This window comes from Gopherus flavomarginatus, chromosome 11, assembly GCF_025201925.1.
Source record: "Gopherus flavomarginatus isolate rGopFla2 chromosome 11, rGopFla2.mat.asm, whole genome shotgun sequence".
In the NCBI taxonomy this organism is placed as follows: Eukaryota; Metazoa; Chordata; order Testudines; family Testudinidae; genus Gopherus; species Gopherus flavomarginatus.
In genome coordinates this window covers 14,968,586-14,982,422 of record NC_066627.1, presented here as the reverse complement: position 1 = coordinate 14,982,422, position 13,837 = coordinate 14,968,586, and the positions used below count along the sequence as shown (strand labels likewise).

The following is a 13,837-nucleotide window of genomic DNA, read 5'->3' as shown; positions in this document are numbered from 1 at the left end:
AAGGAGTTCCACAGGATCACTGTGCATTGTGTGAAAAATATTTTTTGTTTGTTTTAAATCTGATGCCTACTAATGTCATTTAGTGACACCTAGTTCTTGTTTTATGGGAAAGAGTAAATAATACTTCCTTATTTACTTTCTCCACATCAGTCATGATTTTATAAAACTCTATCATATCCCCGCTGAGTCACTGGAAAGGGGTTTGCTGAGCAACGTCCCCCAGCCTTAGTGGAGAAGCCATTTCAGAGAAGCTGCTTCCCAAATGCTTGAGTTGGATTCACCAGCAGGCCACCTTGGGAGATACATTGACTATTTCATAGATGTGTTTTACTGGAAACATTTTTTTAAATCTGTATTAGAGATTTTCAAAAATGTTAATGGGAACTCAGAATCCATAATCCCACAGCAGTTTTGAATATTTAAACAGGGGTGCATAGACAGAAATATTTTTGTGTTCACAGCTTTCAAATTCAGGTGTTTAAAATTATGCACCAGAATCCACGGGCACCTAATACAGTGACTGGATTTATTTCAGATGCGGTGAGCACATGCAATTGCTTCTAAAGACAATTAGAATTAATTCCTTCTCTTCTTGTAACCAAAGGCACACACTGGTTGTGTGAATCCTCTAAATAAGTGGTTCTCCAGTTTTCCATTCCAACCCTTCTTCAGTTTTAATCAAGAACTATGTTGGATCGCCTTGCCACATATGGATATGGGAAGAGCATTCTGTTTGTCATGAGCACCTGACAATTTCTTATGACCCCCACATTGAGGTGCAAACAATTCAATGTTTATTGGGGTGAACTTCCAGAAAACTTAAATCCAAGTTCCTTTTTCCTTATTTTCGAATCCCAACTTACTTCTTGTTTGCCCCTAACTTATATAGCAATATTTTTAGCTATACCTTAACCAATCTTTCTACTAAAATTTACCTAACCAATCCTAACATCTTGTAACATGGCTATTTAACCAATTATATCCCACCACCTTAATTAGTTTACATCCAGCAAAATTAATTATACAGCAGATAGAAACAATTACAGAACCAAATAGAGACCATGCAAACAAACATACAAAACAATACAGAAGTGAGGATTTCACAACTAAATCTATACAGATATAAGGGATCGCCAGCTGTGTCTATTGATAAGTGAATTCTTGCCAGACAGAAAAGTATCAAACTAAATTTCTTTTTACATGTTTTAGGCTCTTTCCTTTCTCTGGAGGTAATAGATCGGATCACCTTCCTAATAGCCCCAGATTGCCTTATTTCAATTTGACTAAACAAGGCCTCAGACTGTCACAATGAGAGAATGCCCTTACAAAGATAGACAGTGATTTTGATTCTTTCTTTAATATCTCTATAACTAGTTAAGTGATAAGAATACGTCTAAATTTTTAAAGTATAGGCCAGACAAGCTTGACTATTTCTATCCTAACAGTTAGGCAAAGGTTTGATTTCATAAGTAGGCTGCTCCTTTTCACTCCCAATGATCCCCAAACTCAGGATGACAACTAGTGTAGTTCATAGGGTCCTCTGTAGCAGGGATGCCCTGCACTGAGGATGACTGAATTTAGTAAACTAAGATAATTATTAAACAAAGTGTCTGTCAAGAGGCATTAATATTGACTTAATACTAGTAATTCAAGAAGGGAATAATAAGAACTTTTTCATACTAATTATTACAGTTGCCTCTCTAGACATGTTTTGAAGCTAGTAAATGGAACAGCAGAACCTCAGCTCCACAGTAATAGAATTTGTCCTCTTGGGCCTCACCCAGAATGCTGAGCTGCAACAATGCCTCTTCGTTGTTTTCTTCATAGTCTACCTGACATCCTGGTTGGGAAACTTCACCATCATCACCACTGTGATCACCAGCCACCGGCTCCACACCCCCATGTACTTCCTGCTGGCCATCTTGGCTTTCCTAGATGTTAGTGACTCATCAGTCAATGCTCCAAAATAGCTGTTGGGTCTCCTCTCCCAGCACAGAAACATTTTGTTCAATGAGTGCATCCTCCAGATGTTCTTCTTCCACTTCTTCGCCAGTGCTATTGTTGTAGCCCTTGTGATAATGGCTGCTGATCGGTATGTAGCCATCTATAAACCACTGTGTTACTTGACTGTCACGAACTGTGGTATGTGCGTGGGGCTGGTGGCAGGGGTATAGCTGGGTGGATTGGCTCACTCTGCTGTTCAGATTGCATTGATCCTCCAGTTGCCTTTCTGCGATCCAAACATCTTGGACAATTTATACTGTGCTATCCTACAAGTCATCAAATTGGCCTGCATGGACAGCTACTTGGTCGAGATGCTGATGGTTTCCAATGGTGAGATGCTTGTCATAGTAATGTTCATCATCCTGCTCATTTTGTACACCATTATCTTTGTCAAGCTAAAGACACATGTTACAGATGGGAAGCACAAAGCTCTGTCTACCTATGGATCCCAGATCACAATTGTGTGTTTACAATTCGTACCCTGCATCTTCATCTATGCTAGGCCCTTCCGGAAATTGCCCATGGACAAGTTGGCATTAATCATTTACACTGTAATCACCCCAATGCTGAATCCAATGATCTACATGCTGAGAAATGCTGAGATGAAAAAGGCCATCAGGAGACTGATGAGCAGAATCCTGTCCTCAGGGAAGAAACTATAAAGACAGAATGTATCTTGAATTATCGTTGTTTTTCAATTGTTATTATTGTCTTAAATGAACTTTTCATCAGAGTTTTAACAATCCCTATCTTTAATCTCTATTTTTGACATTTAAAAAAATTGTGTTGGTCAACATTTTAGCATGAACTTTGCACTCATTATGTCCAAATTCCAAAAATGGAAATGATTCAATATGTACTCTACTTGACCCCAATTCATAGAATCATAGAATCACAGAATATTTAGGTTGGAAGGGACCTCACAGAATCACCGAATCACAGACTGTCAGGGTTGGAAGGGACCTCAGTAGATCATCTAGTCCAACCCCCTGCTCAAGGCCAATCATCTAGTCCAACCTCCTGCTCAAAGCTCTAGACTTGAAATTAGATGAAGGTTTCTAACCATTAGAGGAGTGAAGTTCTGGAACTGGCTTTCAAGGGGAGTAGTGGTGGCAAAAGGCATATCTGGCTTTAAGACTAAGCTTGATAAGTTTATGGAGGGGATGGTATGATGGGATAGCCTAATTTGGCAATTCATTTGACAATTGATATTTGATTATCAGCAGGTAAGTATGTCCAGTGGTCTGTGATGGGATGTTAGACGGGATGGGATTTGACTTACTACAGAGAATTCTTTCCCGGGTGCTGGCTGGTGAGTCTTGCCCACATGCTCAGGGTTTAACTGATTGCCATACTTGGAGTCAGGAAGGAATTTTCCTCCAGGGCAGATTGGCAGAGACCCTGGAGGTTTTTTGCCATCCTCTGAAGCATGGGGCACGGGTCACATGCTGGAGGATTCTCTACCATCTGAGGTGTTCAAACTACGATTTGAGGACTTCAATAACTCAGACATAGGCTAAGGGTTTGCTACAGGAGTGGATGGGTGAGATTGTGTGACCTGCATTGTGCAGGAGGTCAGACTAGATGATCATAATGGTCCCTTCTGACCTTAAAATCTATGAGTCTAATCCCAAATAAATGAATGAATGAGTCTCTGCCCTTTTATCTATTAGAAGGTTTGCCCATACTTTATTTCCCTATGCCATTAATGTTGGTAGATCTATCCTTCTCCAAACATGAGCTATCACATATCTTGTTACCAGAAGTAATTGTGTTATCAGTATGCCCTTCCCTGAGTCAATAACCAACTTTGGACAATAATTCTGGGTTCTATAGGTGGCCTTCCTTTACTATTCTTGAGAAATCTGTTTCATTAGTCAAAAATAGTGTCAAATTTCCTGTACTATTATCTTAATGAAATCCCAGCATATATGCCTCTACACCTTCTCTAACCATTATGTTTCCCTTTCTTATACCTTTTCCTGAGCTTAAGTGGACTGACTTAGCATTGATGAAGTATTTTATAATACTTTTTCCTGAATAGTTGCAAATATAGATGTTTTAGCTTTCTCTAGCTGTTGTCCATTCTTCCAAGTGATATCTGCTTTTAGATACTTTCCCCATTTTTTTTCATAAATGTGCTCTTCTCTCTCTCCTAGATACATCAGTAACAATAATACTCAGTGTAATAGGTAGGGTCTCATATTTCATAGCTTTTGTCAGCTGAGCCCCTTGCTTTCCTCTTTTAGCCCCACCAGCTTCCTGTGTGCCACCCTCCCATCCCCCTCTGTTTCATGGACTAAATAGCTACTTTCCACAAATGGTATGCAATGCATCAATCTTAAATTCATTTAATTTTGCTAAATTGAAAATAGTTTGTACCAATATAATTACTCATATTGAACAAGAAATAGTGCCCAGCCATTTTATATTCATGCAATGTTAAGTTAAGAAAATTGTAAGTTTTACATTACAACATTAAAATATATAAACAACCATACGGGGTCAAACCAATGGTCCATCCAGTCCAGTATCCTGCGTTCTGACATTGGCTGATGTCAGGCACTTCAAAGGGAGTGAACAGAAGAGGGAAACTATTTGATTGATCCATCTCCTGCCATCCAGTCCCATCTACTGGCAGTCTAAGGCTTAGGAACACCCAGACCATGGAGTTGTATCCCTGACCATCTTAGCTAATCATCATTGATGGATCTGTCCTCCATGAACTTATCTGATTCTTTTTTATATTTTAGGACTTCACAACATCACCTGACAACTAATTCCACAAATTGACTGCGTGTTGTGTGAAGAAGTACTTCCTTTGTACTTCCTTTTTTGTTTTAAATGTGCTGCCTATTAATTTCATTGGATGACCCCTGGTTCTTGTGTTTTGTGAAGGGGTAAATGACACTTCCTTATTCACTTTCTCCATGCCTGTCACAATTTTTTAGACTTCTATCATATCTCATTTAGTCATCTCTTTTCCAAGACGAAAAGTCCCAGTCTTTCTAATCTATCTGCAATAGTAGCTGTTCCATTTGCTTAATCATTTGTGCTGCCCTTCTCTGTACCTTTTCCAATTCTTCTACATCTTTTTTGAGATGGGGGTGACAGAACTGCACAGTTTTCAAGGTGTGGACATACCATGGATTTAGAAAGTTGCATGATGATATCTTCTGTCTTATTATCTATCCCTTTCCTAATGGTTCCTAAAATTCTCTTTGGATTTTATGACTGCTCCTGCACATTGAGATGTTTTCAGAGAACTATTCCCAAAGGCTCCAAGGTCTCTTTCTTAAGTGGTGACACCTAATTTAAACCCCATCATTTTGTATGTGTACTTGGATTTATGCCCAGTATGCATTACTTTGCATTTATTGACATTTAATTTAATTTGCCATTTTGTTGCCCAGTCACCCAGTTTTGTGAGATCCCTTTGCAAATTTTCACAATCTGCTTTGAGCTTAACTATCTTGAGTAATTTAGTACCATCTTCAAATTTTGCCACCTCATTGTTTATCCATTTTTCCAGATCATTTATGAGTAAGTTGAACAGCATTGGTCTCGATACAGATCACTGGGAAACACCACTATTTACCTCTTTCCATTCTTAGAATTGACCATTTATTCCTACCCTTTGTTTTCTGTCTTTTAATCAATTACTTATTCATTGGAGGACTTTCTCTCTTATGCTATGACGGCTTATTTTGAATAGGAGCCTCTGATGAGGGAAATTGTCAAAGGTTTTCTGAAAGGCCAGGTACACTGGATAACCATTGTTCATATGTTTCTTGACCCCACCCCTCAAAGAATTCTAGCAGAGGAGAGAATAGAAACCAGATCAACAGAATGGGCCAAATTTATCCCAGGAAGAAATCCAAAGATATCCAATGAGAAATGAGGAAAGGAAGCATGGGGGTTTGTAGCAGAATCTGGAACTATACAGTGAACTCTTGAACCAGGATGTGAACTATGACTAGGATTTTCAGAACAGCTTAAAGAAATTAGGTGCCCAATTCACCTTGACTACCCAAGGGGATTTATGTACCTAACTCCGTTAGATCTCTTAGAATATCCCATTCTTAATACACAGATATTACTATCATGTGCCCTGTTGTTCCTTCAATTGCCCAAATCAGCCAGATCATTCAGTACAAGACTAGAGTCTTACATTTTTGATTTGGAATGCATAGAAGCCTAGGTAGCAGCTGTAACATATTTTCCTAGTCACTTGAAATGTGCTCAGACACCAACACACTAATGCGAGCCCAAATCTGTAAACCTGGACTCTAAGACACAGGTTTTTCTTTGCCATGAAGACATACTCTCTGTTGGGGTGGCTCCAGGCCCCCGCACGCCGAAGCCGCGGGACCAGGAGACCCTACACAGGCAAGCCGCCAAAGGCAGCCTGCCTGCCATACTTGGGGAGGCAAAATCCCTAAAGCCTCCCCTGCTCTCTGTCTATCTAATCACTGAATTCTTTCTGCATTTGACTACATCTACATGGAATGCTAGGCCAGTGCATATGAAGGCACTTCTCCATTTACACAAAGGTTATAATAAAATGACTCCTCACAAATAACTTACCCCATGATTATGTCACTACTGAGTTTATCCCGGAGTCTTTGGGCAGAAGCTCATTAGTGTTAAACATGGATGTCAACGGAGCAACTCTGCATAGGTCCAGCTGAGCTGGAAGTCAAACACTTACAAACCTTCCATTTATCTTCTCCATGGTGCCTTTAGCCATATTTGGATCCTTGTGTGTATTAACCATTTGCCAAACCTGGATCCCTTCAAAGGGAGAAGTTAAATCCCAGCAACAAAAATAGGATCAAATTTTGACCTCATTTTCCCAAATCAGTTTGTCTTTAGGACACATGTCAAAACCTTGCTCTTCCAGAAAGTCTTTCCATCGTAGGAAAAATGTCAGGGTATTGATGTATGTCTTTAGGTACAAAATAATAAAAGGATGCATATTCAAGGCTCCAGGCACCCTTATTAAGCATAATTAACACAATAAAATCCTAGATGCATTAACATAATAATCTCAACATGAGGTGCCCATGGAAACTCTTTTGTTCCCCTATTTCATTGTGGGGAACAAATCTTCTCCTTCAGAAAACCCCATTTAAGAGACGACATATGGGTAAAACAGGAAAGAACAAAACATTGACTACTGCATGTAACTAATCATTCCTATTCCCCAAGTATATCTACCCCCAGAAAACTAAACGTCTGGAAGAATCAGACAAATATAGATTTTGATTTTATTTACACTTGTGGAATCCTAAATATAAGAACATAAGAGCAGCTGTCAAGGTTCCTTCTCCACTCTGAACTTTAGGGTACAGATGTGGGGGACCTGCATGAGAAGCTCTAAGCTCAATTAACAGCTTAGATCTGGTCTGGCTGCCACCACCCCCAAGAACTCCCTTCCCTGGGTAGCCTTGAGAGACTTCACCAATTTCCTGGTGAACACAGATCCAAAGCCTTTGGATCTTAAAACAAGAATAAATTAGCCATCCCCCTCCTTTCTCCCAACAACTTCTGGTGGATCCAGATCCAACCCCCTTAGATCTAAAAACAAGGAAAAATCAATCAGGTTATTTTCGGAAAAAGAATTTTAATTAAAGAAAAGAAAGGTAAAAGAAAACCCTCTGGGAGAGATTAGCATACCAGCTACTCTCATAGACAACATATTCAAAACACAGAGGATGTTCCCCTGGGCAAAAAATTAATTACATCAATGAAAATACTCAAACACCCAATTTGATTCTTCTTCTAATTGCACAAGACAGGTACAAAGAAATAAATATAAACCTATTTATTCCTTTCTAAAACTTACTACTCTGATAAGAGACTGGTTCCTTGATCTTTTTTACTCCAGCAGAAACTGAAAAAAACCTAAACAAAGGAAACTTCCCTCCTTTCTTTAGAAACATCTTGTTCCTCCATTGGTTCCTCTGGTCAGGTGTCAGCTAGGCTAGGTGAAGTTCTTAATCCTTTACAGGTAAAAGAGGCATTAACCCTTAACTATCTGTTTATGACAGCGGCCATACTGGGTCAGACCAAAGGTCCATCTAGTCCAGTATCCTGTCTTCCAACAGTGACCAATGCCATGTGCCCCTGAGGGAATGAACAGAACAGGTAATCATCAAGTGATCCATCCCCTGGTGCTCATTCCCAGCTTCTGGCAAACAGAGGCTAGGGACACTATCCCTGCCCATCCTGGCTAATAGCCATTGAAGGACCTATCCTCCAGGAATTTATCTAGTTCTTTTTTGAACCCTGTTATGGTCTTGGTCTTCACAACATCCTCTGGCAAAGAGTTCCACAGGTTGACAGTGCTTTGTGTAAAGTATGTTGTCTTTAGGACATGTGTCAAAATCTTATTCTTCCAGAAAGCCATTCCATCCTAAAATAACTGTTTGACTTCAATAGTGTTAGTCTGATTTTTTATTTGTTTGTTCTGTTGGGGTTTTTTTGCCACTGTAAAAGCAGCATTTTGCGTATACAGATCAGGCACCATGTTCTCATGGACACAACATTTTCACCTATTGGTTAGATTAATTAGGAAACACAGAATTAAACCATGGTCATGAGAGACAGATGGGCATTTTATTTTTGATGAGTAATCTCCCCTTAGTCAGTTTCTTCGTGGAGCTTTGATCTCATTGTTCCACATCCTGTAGATGATCGGGTTCATCATGGGAGGCACCACAGCATAGAGACCACCCACCACAAGATCCAGACCTGACTGAGACCTGGAGGTGGGTTTCAGGTAGGCAAAGGTCCCAGTGCAAAGTAACAAGGAGGCCACAATGAGGTGAGGAAAGCATGTGGAGAAGGCTTTATGCCGGCCCTACTCAGAAGGGATTCTCAGCACTGTGGTGAAGATCTGAACATAAGACATTACTATTAAAACAAAAAGGCTTAATCCTAAGAGTTCATTAAAGGGAATAACTCCAACTTCACTGAGATAGATAGATAGATGTACATAGATACATAGATAGATAGATTTTCATGGATATGGGTGAAATATTTGTTGTTGTTTTTTCAAAATAGAATTTGCCTGTTTCCCACAGGAATGTAGGAATCACCAGAGTCTAATGCCCATTTCGCTGGGCCCAGTATCAAATGCTGCACCACCCAGAACAGCTGGAGTTGGTGCTGGGGAGCTGCTCTAAGTGCAACCAGTGCAGGATCATTTGCCTGGGTCTGCAGAGAGCCTGAGACAATGGATCTGACAAAGTGGAACTGCCCCAGGCTTTTCCATGGGTGCTCACCTCCCAGCCTCACTGCTCTTGAGAACCCCACCAATTCCACCCCAGCACGGGGCTCTGTGTGCAGGAGGCAGGGAAGAGCACAACTGTCCCCACCACCTCACACAAGCAGATACTATCTGGTGGGCAAGTGAGGACGGGGGAACCACTGCTGTCACTCCATGTGGGCCAGGGTCAAAGGGGCAGAGCCCCATACATGGCCCCGGAGTGTCTGAACCCACCCCTGAGAGTTGGCAGAGATTTATCGGACTAAATGTGCCTCTTTCCCCAGGCTCCAGGGAACAGCCCTGCTCAGAGCAGTGACTCCTGGTGGGATCAGCCCCAGCTGCTATAGAGGGAGAGGCAGGGACCACTCCCTCTCCCATGGACAATTCTGCACTGACCTTCATGTCAGGGAGTTTCCCAGTGGTCTAGAGGCTGGGTGGAGACCTTCACCAGGCAGGTTTATTTCATTCTGTTATCTAACATAACCATGGAGGCTCTCATAATCCATGCCAATGTCTCACCTGCTGAGCTCTTTGTCTCAGTGATACCTTCTGGCAGTGAGTTCCCCATTTCAACTGTGTGTTCAGCCATGCTGGGCAGAGGCCACCCTGGGCACTGTTCAGAACAGGGGGACTGGCTAGGCACAGAAAGGAGGAGAGTGAGAGAGGACGGAAATGATGATCAGGGCTTGCCAATGGGCAGAAGCAGGGGAAATAGTCTTTTGCTAGATGATGAGGGTAGGGGGAAGAAAGCAGGAGTGGGTGGACTGTTCCATGGGCCTCGGACCAGGTCAAAGGAGTGGGGCTGAGAGAGGAGGGAACTAGCAGTCATAGGGGATAAGCAGGGAACTCTGAGGAAGCTGAGTCAGGAACTCTGGGTGAAGGAATTGGCTCAATGATCCTCTCTTCCAAGTAAAACCCAACAGTGATGTCATGGACAATGTCCACATTCCTGATTGAAAGATTTTTTCAGTAATGGTCTGATTTCTGACATTTCAAAACATCGGTACTTTTGGCATTTTTTACCTAATGTAAGATCACATTGAAATAAGAAAAGGAAGCCCACGTAAGGCACTGTAGCACATAACTGGCAGTGCAAAAAATAAAGTTGAAATAATAATTCAAAATGGAAACCACTGTTTAAAATGTTCCCAATGTAAAATGAAAACATTTAATTGAAAATGACATTTTCCCATAAAAAAAATTGATGTCAGTGAAACTGTTTGTTTTGTTGAGAATATTTTTTTGGTCAAAGATTTCTGACCACTTTAGCTGTCTAACAGCTAATGGTCCTGACTGGGAAGCGTTTGTTAATCATTTGCTTACAGTCAATTAGATGTACTTCAGAGCATTGTTGGGTCAGGCTACAGTGGTTAGCACTTTGAGGAACTGAACATGTTAGAAACCCTCAGGGTTAGATTCACAAGAGAGCTGAGGTGCCAACTGCAGCTTTAGGCACCTGGGGCTGGACTCACAAAGAAATATAACCTTGCAATGCTGAGCGGTCTCCACAGCTAAGTGTTAGGTACCTAGAAAATCACTGGGGTTTAAAAAGCCTGCACCTAGTGCTCAATGAATGGGGGATGATGGCACCTCAGAATGGGATCTGTAAACGCCAATGCATTTGGCAGCTCCTCAGCTAAGGCAGCCAATGGGAGATGCAGTGTGCTAAGCCCTGCCCCTCTCTCAGAGGTAGGCACCTAAGCGCCGGCTACAGGGAGGCGTGTCCCACTGCTGGGGAGTCCCAGCTGTGACTCCTCTCCTGGAGTTAGGAGCTTAGGCCATGTTAACAGCGAAGCAAGAGCTCCCTCAGAACCATTAGCCCAGCACTTGGGGTATCATCTGGGAAGTGGGAGACCCTAGATGCACATCCCCACTTCCGTCTCCCACACCCCAGATGAATGCGCTGACCATGTGGCTAAGAGCTACAAGGGAAGTACTCCTGCTCCATCATTCTGTGTGACATGCTTATGGGGTCCCGCTCCGGTAGGCAAACTCTGGGCAGACTTACTGCATTGACCGTGCAGCCAAGTTAAGGGATGAACGTCTGTTGTCCCTGGCTCATGGATTGCTTTGGGGCTTAGGTATCTCTCCTCTCTACCCCCCATCTTCCTGCATTGACTCCCAGAAATGGATCACAGTTGGGAATCCCAAGCAGAGGGAGGCACCTCCCTGCAGCTCAGACTTAAGTGCCAAATTCCCCAAGGGAGGCAGGGCTTTCTGTATGCCTCTTTCCCTGGCATCTCCCCCAGGCTAGCTTAGGCGAGAAGCTGCCTTTGCAATGCCTACATCCCTCTGTGAATCTGGCCCTTGCAGCCTGCTCAGGCTGACTGGGTCACCCAGCATGTCAGGGACACTCCCCTTTGCAACCAGGAACCTCCCCATTCCCCATTGCATAATGTTATCACTCCTAGAATGTGACTGGACAATAATAGGTGACTGGGCTGGATTAGAACCAGTGCTTGGGGGCTTTTCATTGGCCACGATGCCCGTCACTCTCAATGACCTCAGAGAAGGTGGATGGAAATAGGAGGTGAAGGCAGCACAGACAAGATGGGGAAATGGGAAGCTGGATGCTCCTTTCCCACGGGGGGATAGACAAGCCAAGGGATCCCCTCGCCCCAAGGCACTCAGCAGTCAGATTGCCCCAGTGGATTTTGCCTTCAGAATCAGGGGTACAGGGATCCCATGTCAGGCCTGCCCCTTCCCCCAGGAGCCAGTGGCCAGCCCCCTCATGCGGGTGCCAGTGACCAGCGCTCCCCACGATCCTCCCCCTGCCTCGAGGGGCTTGTAGTGAGGGCTCTGCTAATCTCCCTGAAATTAACGTGGAAATGTTGGTCAGTTGGAGTCTGATCTCGTTCACACTGGGCTTACCCACTTTGATACCTGCTGTCATAACATTTTTCCCAGATCTGGACCTTAGCGTCCAAAATATAGGTGTTAGCATGAAAACCTCCAAGCTTAGTTACCTGGGTGACTATCTGTTTATGACACGTCCCCCAAATTGCAGACAGTGGGGAACCTCACTGGCGGCGATTTCCTCCTAGAACTTTAAAATAAACAGATTAATACAACACATGCACCTTTACATATCCCACTAAGTATACAACTAACAGACTTTTACATTTTAAGAACACTTTTTAACTACAGGATTCTGGGAAACTCTCATGGGAGAGTGCATCAGCTACTTTGTTAGAAGCTCCTGAGATGTGCTGAATTTGAAAATCAAAATCTTGGAGAGCTAAACTCCAACGAAGAAGTTTCTTGTTGTTCCCCTTGGCAGTATGAAGCCACTTTAGTGCAGCATGGTCAGTCTGTAGCTGGAACCGCTGTCCCCAAACATATGGGCGTAGCTTTTCCAGGGCGTACACAATGGCATAGCATTCCTTTTCACTGACTGACCAGTGACTTTCCCTCTCAGACAGTTTTTTGCTGAGAAACACGACAGGATGGAAGTTGTGATCCGTTGCTTCCTGCATGAGAACTGCTCCTATACCACGCTCAGATGCATCTGTGGTTACTCGGAATGGCTTGTTAAAGGGCAGGGCACTGAGCACAGGGTCAGACATGAGCGTTGCCTTAAGTTGGGTAAAGGCCTTTTGACACTCATCAGTCCACCTAACTGTAGTTGGCTGGGTCTTTTTGGTCAGGTCGGTCAGTGGGGCAGCGATTTGGCTGTAGTGTGGTACAAATCGCCTGTAGTACCCGGCCAAGCCTAAGAAGGATTGGACCTGTTTCTTTGACTTTGGGACAGGCCACATTTGGATAGCATCCACCTTGGAATGTAGGGGGTTTATGGTTCCTCGACCCACCTGGTGTCCCAGGTAAGTCACTCTGTTTTGGCCTGACACTTTTTGGTCTTAACAGTTAGTCCAGCCTGCCTGATGCGCTCAAAGACCTTTTCCAGGTGTAGTAGCTGTTCGGGCCAGGAGTCTGAAAAAATGGCCACATCATCGAGGTAGGCAACTGCATATTGTCCCAGTCCTGCAAGTAGACCATCTATCAGCCTCTGGAAGGTGGCGGGTGCATTTTGAAGCCCAAAAGGAAGGACATTAAATTCATACACCCCCACATGGGTGACGAATGCTGACCTTTCCTTGGCAGGTTCATCTAGCGGTACTTGCCAGTACCCCTTGGTTAAGTCTATTGTATAGATGAACTGGGCACGTCCCAACTTCTCCAATAGCTCATCGGTGCGTGGCATTGGATAGTTGTCCGGACGAGTTACGCATTTAGCTTACGGTAGTCCACGCAAAAGGGTATTTCCCCATCTGGTTTGGGTACCAGAACCACTGGAGATGCCCATGCACTGGTAGATGAGCGGATTATACCCATCTGTAGCATGTTCTGGATCTCCCATTCTATAGCAGCTTGGGCATGAGGAGACACCCGGTAGGGTGGGGTTCTAATGGGGTGAGCATTACCTGTGTCAATGGAGTGGTATGCCCGTTCAGTCCGTCCTGGGGTAGCTGAGAACAATGGGGCGAAGCTAGTGCACAGCTCCTTGATTTGTTGCCACTGCAGATGTTCCAGGGTTGTGGAGAGGTTCACCTCTTCCACGGC

At 43.3% G+C, this 13,837-nt stretch overlaps 1 pseudogene; it reads left to right on the top strand.

Moving 5' to 3' along the window:
- Positions 1-1,724: 1,724 nt before the first annotated feature.
- On the top strand, positions 1,725-2,666 carry LOC127031209 (olfactory receptor 4D9-like; annotated as a pseudogene).
- The last annotated feature ends 11,171 nt before the right edge of the window (positions 2,667-13,837 follow it).